The 10,864-nt window shown below is 43.8% G+C and overlaps 1 long non-coding RNA gene across 1 annotated transcript; it reads left to right on the top strand.

Moving 5' to 3' along the window:
• The first annotated feature begins 1,020 nt into the window (after window positions 1–1,020).
• LOC122933239 lies at window positions 1,021–6,592 on the top strand. The gene is made up of 2 exons (XR_006388397.1): window positions 1,021–1,157; window positions 6,297–6,592. It is a non-coding gene; the product is annotated as an uncharacterized LOC122933239 (long non-coding RNA).
• The last annotated feature ends 4,272 nt before the right edge of the window (window positions 6,593–10,864 follow it).

A 10,864-nucleotide genomic window follows, 5' to 3' on the forward strand; every position in this document is an offset into this window, starting at 1 on the left:
TCCCACAATCGCCTCCAAGATTTTTCCCGTGCATCCCCCACACTCTGGAACTTGCTACCCCAACATATCAGACTCTCACCTACAGTGGAAACCTAAAAACCCACCTCTTCAGACAAGCCTACAACCAGCGACCCTGCTGCCTCTATACCGCCATGACCAGCTTCACCCTCACCTACGGTGTCCTTCTCCTATACCATGTGGATTGTAATCCCTCACAGGCAGGGCCCTCTCTCTTTCTTTACCAGTTTGTAACTCGTCTTGTTTATGCTTAGTGCAACTGTCTGTATTATGTATTTATACCCCTTTTCATTTGTACAGCACTATGGAATGAATGGCGCTTTAATAATAAATAATAATAATAATTTCCGCTATAATCTATGGTGGATTCCTGGTGCAGAGTATAACAAATATGATGGGCTGGCTAAGCTGACCGCACACCGCCCGCAAATTTGAAAGTTGATGAACGATGCGTAAAATCCCAAATAAGTAGATTATTATTATTTTTTGGCAGGACAGTGTGTGCCAAACTATGTGATTTTTTTTTTTTTTGCGCTGTAAAGATGATATGTGTGTATACAGGATATAATGCACGGTTTGGGTGTGTAAAACGTACAGGGAAGAGAGGCAAGGAAGGGGTGGATAGTGCGGTCCACGCCCCTTTTCCTCCACAAGTGAGACCAGCTGGAGGTACTCAGCCTGGCATAAAGCACCTCCCAGAGTGTCTGAACAGCACTCTATAGGTGAGTCAGGGATTCTACGCTATGTTTAGTTAGAGCCCAGCCGGGCAGGTATTTGTTTTGTGTTATTGTTTGTTGTTGCTGGTGTTGCACAATAAATGCAAAGTTTGGACAGTATATCCGTGTCTGGTGAAGTAACCTGTGAGAATGACCCCCAGAGAAGAGCTAACCCTCCACAATATATATATATATATATACATACACACCCTAATCCAATAGGCTGCGCACGCCTATGCCTTAAGCACACACAGAGCAGAGGCGGCAAAACCCCTGGACAGAAGCCATGTAGGGAGGGGGAGGGCCGTGCTTCTGTCAGCCAGAGCTAGAAGCACTCAGGGTTCTCAGAGGCCACTGACTGAGGCAGCACAGCAGCCATGAGTTCCCTGCAAGATGTTATTGTCATCGGTGGAGGCATCTCAGGTCAGATAATTCTTCCCCCGCACCTTGCTGCTGCTGACTATTGTAGGTTTCCAGGCTGCTGACTCGTAGGGTGCAAGCAACAGAGCATGGAGTCCTGTGTGTCCAGCGTCATAGAAAGTGTATAGCAATGCAGTTATCGCAGACAGAACATGCTCAGTGCAATCTGATCGTTGTCATGTAGGGTTAGATCCTCTGTGATGAAATCTGGCTACATGGTCTCTTCTGCTACTTGTTTTCTGCTAATGGCTGTCTGGATCACATATGGTTTATGTTCTGTATCCTTAGGGTACTTTCACACTTGCTGCAGAGGATTCCTGCAGGTAGTTCAGTCGCCGGAACTGCTTGCCAGATCCGTCAAAACGTATGCAAACTGTATGACAAATGTATTGAAATGCCGGCTCTGTCTCTCCGGTGCCAGCATTTATTTTTTTCGCATTTTTTTTTGCGGTCTGAACATGCGCAGACTGCAGTGCTGGATCTGTTTTGCCGAAACACTCGGGGCCGGATCCGGCATTAATGCATGTCAATGAGAAAAAATGCTGTATCCGGCATTCCGGAATTTTGGACGGAGATAAAACAGCAGCATGCTGCGGTATTATCTCTGTCCTGAAAAGTCAAAAAGACTGAACTGAAGACATCCTGATGCATCCTGAACGGATTGCTCTCCATTCAGAATGCATTAGTGTACTTTTACACTTGCGGCAGAGGATTCCAGCAGGCAGTTCCGTTGCTGGAACTGCCTACCAGATCCGGCAATCCTGACGCAAACGGATGGCATTTGTCAGACGGATACGTCTGACAAATGCATTGAAATACCGGATCCGTCTCTCCGGTGTCATCCGGAAAAACGGATCCGCTATTTATAGATTTTTCTTCATTTTTAAAGGGCTGCGAATGCGGAAAGCCGGATCCGTTTTGCCAGAACACTTAAAGGGCTTCTGTCACCCCACTAAACGCATTATATATTTTTTTGTCTTCTTATAATCCCTATCCTGCCATATTGCCATACAATACATTATGTTATTAATAATTTTCGTTCAGTAGATTTAGCCAAATGATATGCTAATTACCTTTCTACCAGCAAGTAGGGCGTCTACTTGCTGGTAGCAGCTGCAGAAAACCGCACCCTCCTTGTGTTGATTGACAGGGCCAGCCGCGATCTCCTCCTCCGGCCCTGTCAGCATTTCAAAAATCGCGCCCCTGTGTTGATTCGGCGCAGGCGCTCTGAGATAAGGAGGCTCGCCTCCTCAGCACTCCCTCAGTGCCTGCGCCGATGACGTCACCGAAAGAGAAGACGTAATCGGCGCAGGCGCACTGAGGGAGTGCTGAGGAGACGAGCCTCCTTATCTCAGAGCGCCTGCGCCGAATCAACACAGGCGCACGATTTTTGAAATGCTGACAGGGCCGGCCGGAGGAGGATATCGCGGCTGGCCCTGTCAATCAACACAAGGAGGGGGCGGTTTTCTGCGGCTGCTACCAGCAAGTAGACGCCCTACTTGCTGGTAGAAAGGTAATTAGCATATCATAAAAGTACGTTTTTGGCTAAATCTACTGAACGAAAATTATTAATAACATAATGTATGGCAATATGGCAGGATAGGGATTATAAGGAGACAAAAAAAGAATGCGTTTAGTGGGGTGACGCTCTTTAATGCCGGATCTGGCACTTCAATGTAAATTAATGCCGGATCTGGCATTCTGGCAAGTGTTCAGGATTTTTGGCCGGAGATAAAACTTCAGCATGCTGCGGTATTTTCTCCGGTCAGAAAACGTTCAGGGCCTGAACTGATGCATCCTGAACGGAATGCTCTCCACTCAGAATGCACTAGGATAAAACTGATAAGTTCCATCACAGGAGCTCAATATCGGAAAAAAAAAATGCTTGTGTCAAAGTACCCTAGGATAAAACTGATCAGTTCTTTTCCGGTATTAAGCCCCTAGGACGGAACTCAATGCCGGAAAAGAATAACGCTAGTGTGAAAGTACCCTTACTTAGATGTGAAAAGCTGACCTCTATTTTGCCTGACCTACCTGGCAGGGTGCCTGGTGGGTTGTCTGATGCTCCACACCCTAGGGTGGGCTCTTTAGAACAGACCTATTAACAAAGGCGTGTGCCTGGGCACACCCTAATCAAGCCTCAAAATTGAGGTTCTGTCCGTCCGGCAGCTGCCTCTTGAGCCCCGCTGGCCTGCGAATACTAATGAAGCGCTTCCATTTTGGAAGCGCTAATTAGTATCGGAGGACCAGGAAGCGGTGAATGCTATGTACTTGCCGCTTCCTGGTCCTCGGCTGTTCAGAGCGCACAGCCAAGAGCCGACATCAGGAAGAATAAAATCGCTGGTGGTGGCGTCCAGTAGCAGAGAGGTAAGTGTTTTTTTTATTTTATAAAAAATAAGGCTGCTGGGAGCATAATGGGGGCTAATGAGAGGCATAATGGGGGCTAATGAGAGGCATAATGGGGGCTAATGAGAGGCATAATGGGGGCTAATGAGAAGCATAATGGGAGCTAATGAGGCATGAGTACTGATGATGGGTGCTAATGAGGCATAAGGGCTGATGATGGTGATGAGAAGTAGGACTGCACTCCGGAATAGTGTTAAAAAGCAAACTGAAGTTTATTCACCCATATTATGGCAAGTCTTGCGACGTTTCGGCTCACAAGAGCCTTTCTCAAGCATAGAAACAGTGAAAGTGACGGCATATAAAGACATTTCAAAAAGTGTCCAACCCATCAGGGTATGGCTATAATCAATTTAAATTACATACATCTGATATACGTGAGTAAATAAAGTGCATTGTGCATAAAGTGACAGGTGCCATACAATCTATAGTTTCGGAGCTATCCCCGGCGTGGGACAGTATATATAGAATACTTTGTGTCAGTTACATTCATAGTTACATAAGTTATAATATAATGAATAATGAATAAGGATCCTAGAAATACGACCTTAAGTACGTTTTTTCCTTATTGAATTTCTATGGTTATTCAATCTTACTTTAAGTTCTGTGGACGTTTCCCCGACATATAGTAGGTTACAAGGGCAGGCCAACACATAGATTACATATGCCGAAGAACAATTCAGATGAAACTTGATAGGGTACTCTTTATTTGTAAATGGATGTATAAAGGATTTAGATTTACAGATATGCCGACACGCAGCCGAGACATGGATAACATCCAAGGCCCGACTGCGTCAATGTCCGCTGCACACTAATTTTCTTAGGGCCAACATCTGCTCTGACCAAATGGTCTTTAAGATTTTTGTTTTTACGATATGATAGAAGGGGGGGGGGGGGGGAGTTTGAATTCTGGTACATCTTTAATAGATCTGCTTAAAATACCCCAGTTATCTTTAAGAATGCGTCCTATTTCCATACTGCACTCCGAGTATGTGGACATAAATGGTATTCTTTGGATTTTATCAGAAGTAGTTGGTGTTATTTCTGTATTGGTATGCAGAATTTTTTTCTTTTGCCTTGACAGGAAAAAATTTTCAATGGCCGGAAAATCATATATCAAAGACACAGGTGACTTCTTGCAACAACTGAGGGCAGTCGATGTCAGCAATCTGCAGGCCATTACTCTGGTGTCCTTTGACGTTGTTTCGTTATACACGTCAATAGGACATGAGAAGGGCATATCTGCAGTTAACAAATACCTTGATGACTCGCCCATTACACAGAATGCAAAATGTTTTATCAATACTTTGTTGAGATTGATTCTTGAGAATAATTATTTTTTGTTCCAAGACACTTTTTTTAATCAGAAACGTGGCGTTGCGATGGGGTCCAACGTGGCCCCAACGTATGCAAATATCTACATGCGCCACATGGAGTAGGACTTTATCTATGTATCCCACCACTTCCAATATGTCATCAGGTGGTGGCGATACATAGATGACGTCTTCCTCCTATGGTCTGGTACTGAGTCACAATTAAGTGAGTTTCATGCATACCTTAATGGCATCGATCCGGATCTTCAGTACACTATATCCCACTCCAAAACACAATTGTCATTTTTGGACACTAATGTTAACTTGGTTGATGGCACAATCAGTACAGGCTTGCATGTGAAATCAACAGATAGAAACACGATTCTACGCTATGAAAGCAATCATCCGCACAGTCTAGTTAAACATCTCCCGCATTCGCAATTCTTACGTATGAAACGTATTGTCTCGGATCGTACTGAATTGGTGACCACATTAGAAACTATGGCAGGCAAATTTAGGGAACGAGGGTATCCCCGTAGACTGCTAGACGAACAAAAGAAAAAAAATCTGCATACCAATACAGAAATAACACCAACTACTTCTGATAAAATCCAAAGAATATCATTTATGTCCACATACTCGGAGTGCAGTATGGAAATAGGACGCATTCTTAAAGATAACTGGGGTATTTTAAGCAGATCTATTAAAGATGTACCAGAATTCAAACTCCCCCCCTTCTATCATATAGTAAAAACAAAAATCTTAAAGACCATTTGGTCAGAGCAGATATTGGCCCTAAGAAAATTAGTGTGCAGCGGACATTGACGCAGCCGGGCCTTGGATGTTATCCATGTCTCGGCTGTGTGAATTGTCAGCATATCTGTAAATCTAAATCCTTTATACATCCATTTACAAATAAAGAGTATCCTATCAAGTTTCATCTGAATTGTTCTTCGGCATATGTAATCTATGTGTTGGCCTGCCCTTGTAACCTACTATATGTCGGGGAAATGTCCACAGAACTGAAAGTAAGATTGAATAACCATAGAAATACAATAAGGTAAAAACGTATCGATCTACCAGTATCCAGACATTTTGGATCCCTTGGACATTCAGAGCGGGATCTAAGATGCTGGATCATTGACCAGGTTAGACTCCCCAGAAGAGGTGGTGACCGCCTAACACTTTTGAAAAAAAGAGAGTTACGCTGGATATATGACTTGGATAGCTTGCACCCTAGAGGTCTTAACGTTGAGTTCAGGTGAGAGCCACTGGATTCGCGGCTCACTCTTGGTTCTCCTATATGTTTGTAGTCTGTCCCTCACACATTTGTATAATGGTGTATGAAAACTGTGAAAGACCAATATGCAATTGCAATATAATATATATTTAGAAACTAAAACATATGTTTCTCTTTGCTTTTTAGGAATTTTTAACTTTCACAATGTTGGATGTGGACCCTTGAGCTTCGACCTTTAGGAGGCAATGCGGCCCAATATGGACATCAGTGTTCCTCTACTCATGCGTTAACTCAGACACATAACTGTCCTTTTATATGATATGACTGCTGCAATGGTAGAGGGATCATCCCTCCACGACTGCTAAATCACCGGCAATTGGGCTTGGACTGTCGGCGGGGATCATGGAAGTGTTCCCCTCTGACATTCTCGCAAGACTTGCCATAATATGGGTGAATAAACTTCAGTTTGCTTTTTAACACTATTCCGGAGTGCAGTCCTACTTCTTCTTTTCCTACATTATTAGGGATTGCCGCTACCCTACGTTGGACTTTGCACCCATGCTCTGGCTGGTGCTCCCACTGGACTTTTTTTATATATATATATATATATATATATAAATATATATATATATATATATATATATATATACGCGCGCGCTGTGTGTGTGTGTTTGTTTGTGCTTTAGGGTGCACACCCTAATGCAATAGTCTGCGCACGCCTATGACTATTAATATAAGTGGAGATGTAATGGACGGTATACTGCGCTTTCCTCCGGTATGGTTGTATAAAGATGCCATTGTGTACATCTGGCATTGCTTTCCGTAAGGCCCCTGTGAATCACAGACTCCTGCTGTCTGTTGTCTCCATGAACGTCATAGGCACCCATTGGGGCGCATTTACTATAGTGTTTGCGCTAGGAAACTTCTGTTTTCAAGTTCTGCGTACAAGGCTCGGGTTATCTAAGAATTCCGTTAAATACGTTATAATCTGTGGTAGCGGAATCCATAACGGAATTCATAGATAACCCGAACCTTGTATGCTGAACTTGAAAACAGAAGTTCGCTCACCCCCCCCCCCCCCCCGCCCCCTAGTCTGCGCCTGTTTTTTGGAATAAAAATGCTGCTTTAGACAGTCAAATTTTATTTTTGTCACATTTACTACTGAAATTGTGCTGTTTTGGAGGCTTTTTGCACCTCGTTTGAATTAGGATTTTGAGACTCATTCAGAAGTTTTTTTAACTTTTGCAACTCTTTCCCGATCTATTAATGTAGGACCTGAATTTGTCACAAAAACAGTATAATTTCTACTCCTCTACAGGGCTAGCTTACTTTTCTTCATCAGTTTTGAGTGGTGAAGTCCGAATTATTTGCATTATAAGTCGCACTTTCAGGGAGATGTGCAACTTTAACAGCTCACTTGCACCTTTTTGTCACACGCATACTAATGAGACCAGTCTAAGTGAATATGAACCCATCTAACTGAAACTGAACCACCAGAGGTCAGATTAATAACAGTACACATAGTCTAATTCATGCAACTTTTTATATGTACTAGACAAAAACTGACAGACAAATCAAATACGTCCATCTAATTTTAACGAACTTAAAAAAAAGGTGCCACATTGACTTTAATCTCTATACTCACACATAAGTGGCTTTCCACGGACTGTGGTGACACCACAGAAGCATGCCCTATTCTTGTCCATTATTACGGATTCCTCATGCACATTAAAATCTATGGGTCAGTGAAAACCATGAACATCACACAGATACCGTCCGTGACGGATCTGCAAAACAGGCATATTGGCCGTGTGCATTCCACATTTTGCGAAAAATGAACGTCTGGCCCATAATAGAGCAGTCATATACCATCCATAATGCAAGAATAGGACATGTTCTTTATTTTTACAGATGCCACGGAACGGACATACAGATGCTGACCGCATCCGATCCGTAAAAAATGTGGATTGGATGTGGACAAAAAATAAGTTTGTTTGCATGAGCCCTTACTGATGGAAATAACTGTCCAAATAAGTGAAATGTTGACTTTCGGCCTCTTTTACACAAGTTTTTTTGCAATCCATATATTGGCTGGATTTTATGTACCGGAATCTGCTGCTAATGTTAATAAATATAGATCTAGTCACATGGGTGTGTAATGTCCGTCAGTACGTCCGGGTTTTGCGCTTGTTTCCAAATGCACACATTTACAGTCTATGGGAGAGCATGAAAAATGCAGGGAGGAAAGAATACGCATGTAAATCCTGATAAAATCCTGAAGCAATACTGATGACAATACTGATGGTAATTCATTAGGAATCCGTGCATAATCCAGAGTCAGAACACGGACAGATTTCAATACGCTCTTGTGAAAGAGGCCATAGGCCCCTTGCAGACGAGCGTGTCCAGATTAGATCCTTATGCGTTGCTGATGCGTTCAGTGAAAACTGCGCAATTTCACAAACAAGTCCATTCAGTTTTGTTTGTGATTGCGTTCAGTTTTTATCGCGTGGGTGCAATGCGATTTAATGCGTTTTGCACGCGCGTGATAAAAAATGGAATGTTTACAAACAACATCTCTTAGCAACCATCCTTGAAAAAAGCATCGCATCCACACTTGCTTGCACCCAATTCACTTCTATAGGGCCAGCGTTGCGTCAAAACTGCAGAATATAGAACATGCTGTGATTTAAACGCAACGCACAAGTGATGCGTGAGAACCAACGCGCATGTACACAGCCCCGTAGAAATTAATGGGTCCGGATTCCGTGCAGGTGCAATGCATTCGCATCACTCATTACACCCGCGCGGAATACTCGCTCGTGTGAAAAGGGCCTTAGTCTATTAGGCTACCTTCACGCTAGTGTTTGTTTTCCGCTATTGATATCCGTCATAGGGGCTGAATACTGGAAAAAACGCTTCAGTTTTGTGCCCATTCATTGTCAATAGGGACAAAACTAAACAGAACGGAATGCTCCAAAATGCATTCCGTTCCGTTTAGTTGCGTTCCCAGACCGGAAAGCAAACCGCATCATGTTGTAGTTTGCTTTCTGTCCTGGGATGCGGAACAATCCGGCATGACCCACAATGCAAGTCAATGGGGACAGATCCGTTTTCTCTGACACAATAGAAAGCGGATCCGTCCCCTATTGACTTTCAATGGAGTTAATGACGGATCCGTCTTGGGTATGTTAAAGATAATACAACCAGATCAGTTCATAACAGATGCAGATGGTTGTATTATCAGTAAGCGTTTTTGCTGGACCCTTCCGGATCTAGTGTGAAAGTAGCCTTAGTCTCAGTATAAGGCTTGTGCACACGACCGTTCTATTATGGGCGGCCCGTTCCGTAAATTGCGGAATGCTCACAGAGCGCAGAACACGGCACGGTCGTGTGCATGTAGTCTTCTACAGTAGCAGCAAAGTAGGTCATATTTTCGAAGTCTCATCTACATGGTGCGAAAAGTTTGAGCCCTTGTCAAAATCCATAATTAACACATGTGGATTTTGCTGCAGGAATGCAGCGCAGTCTGCACAAAGACTACACTGCCGTGTGCATGTGCCCTCCCAGTCTCAGAAATTTCATCTGCTGTGAATGCACTCTCACAGTTTGGCTGACGAGATAAAGGGAAAGTCGGTGTAATAAAAAAAGTGACTTAGACCAGGCGTCAGCAACCTACTGCACTCTTAGGGCTGTTTCACATGAGCGAGTCCATTGCGGGAATCACGCTCCGTGTGTGAGTGTGTGATCCTCCGCTCTGGACGGCATTATCATGATTTATAATGCTATGTGTCTCTGCTTGGCCTTTTTTCCACAGAATCATAGTGACATAAAGCTGTCAGTATGATTCTGTAGAAATAAGGTCAAGCAGAGGCACATAGCATTATAAATCATGATCATGCCGTGCGCTCCTGTAAGTCCAGAGCAGAGGATCACACTCACACACGGAGTGCCAAAAACCAGTGTGGCCTATGGTCGCTCAGTAGCTGCACAGAATGTGTTGATGAATACGGCACATTATGGTATACTGATCAGTCAGAGGCGGCTCTAGACTTTGTGAGGCCTTAGGTGAAACTTGAACATGAGGCCCCCGCGAAGATTGTTGGGAGCCTCGTGATCTCCCATACGGCGCCCGGCTCAGTCCTCAAGAAATAAGCTGTCTCAACCACCGCACGGAGCGGTGGTGTGGTCAACACTCCCCCTCCATGCATCTCTATGGAAGACTCAGAGATACACAAGTGTAGGATACACAGGCGTATCTGCCCTAGAAGAGAATTCGGTGGTTAGTACCAAGCAAGTTTAATATTTCACTTCCTCTGAAAACTGTTTCCACTTCTAGCTCTCCTCCTTTTCAGGTGGCGTATTTAGGCTAGCACTCCATTCCATGGCTACTACAGTATGTCCTCTTCCGCAGGTGGAGTATTTACGCTAGCACTAAAGATCATGGCTACTACTGTAGGGCCTTCTTCACAGGTGGCGTGTCTACTCTGACTTCGCTTTGGTGGCTACTACGGTATAGCCTCCTTTATCAGGTGGAGTATTTACGCTAGCGCTGCATATCATGGCTACTACTGTATGACCTTCTCAGGTATTGTGCTAGCCCTTGTTTCAGTGATTACTTTCTGTATGGGCTTCTTCTCAGGGGAAGGATTTGTGTTAGCACTCCATGCCATTGTTCCTACTGAACAGTCTCCCCCTTGGGTGGAGTATTTGCGTTAATACTACATACGTACTATAGCACATTCTGTATGGTC

Source organism: Bufo gargarizans, chromosome 3 (genome assembly GCF_014858855.1).
Source record: "Bufo gargarizans isolate SCDJY-AF-19 chromosome 3, ASM1485885v1, whole genome shotgun sequence".
NCBI classification, from domain to species: Eukaryota; Metazoa; Chordata; class Amphibia; order Anura; family Bufonidae; genus Bufo; species Bufo gargarizans.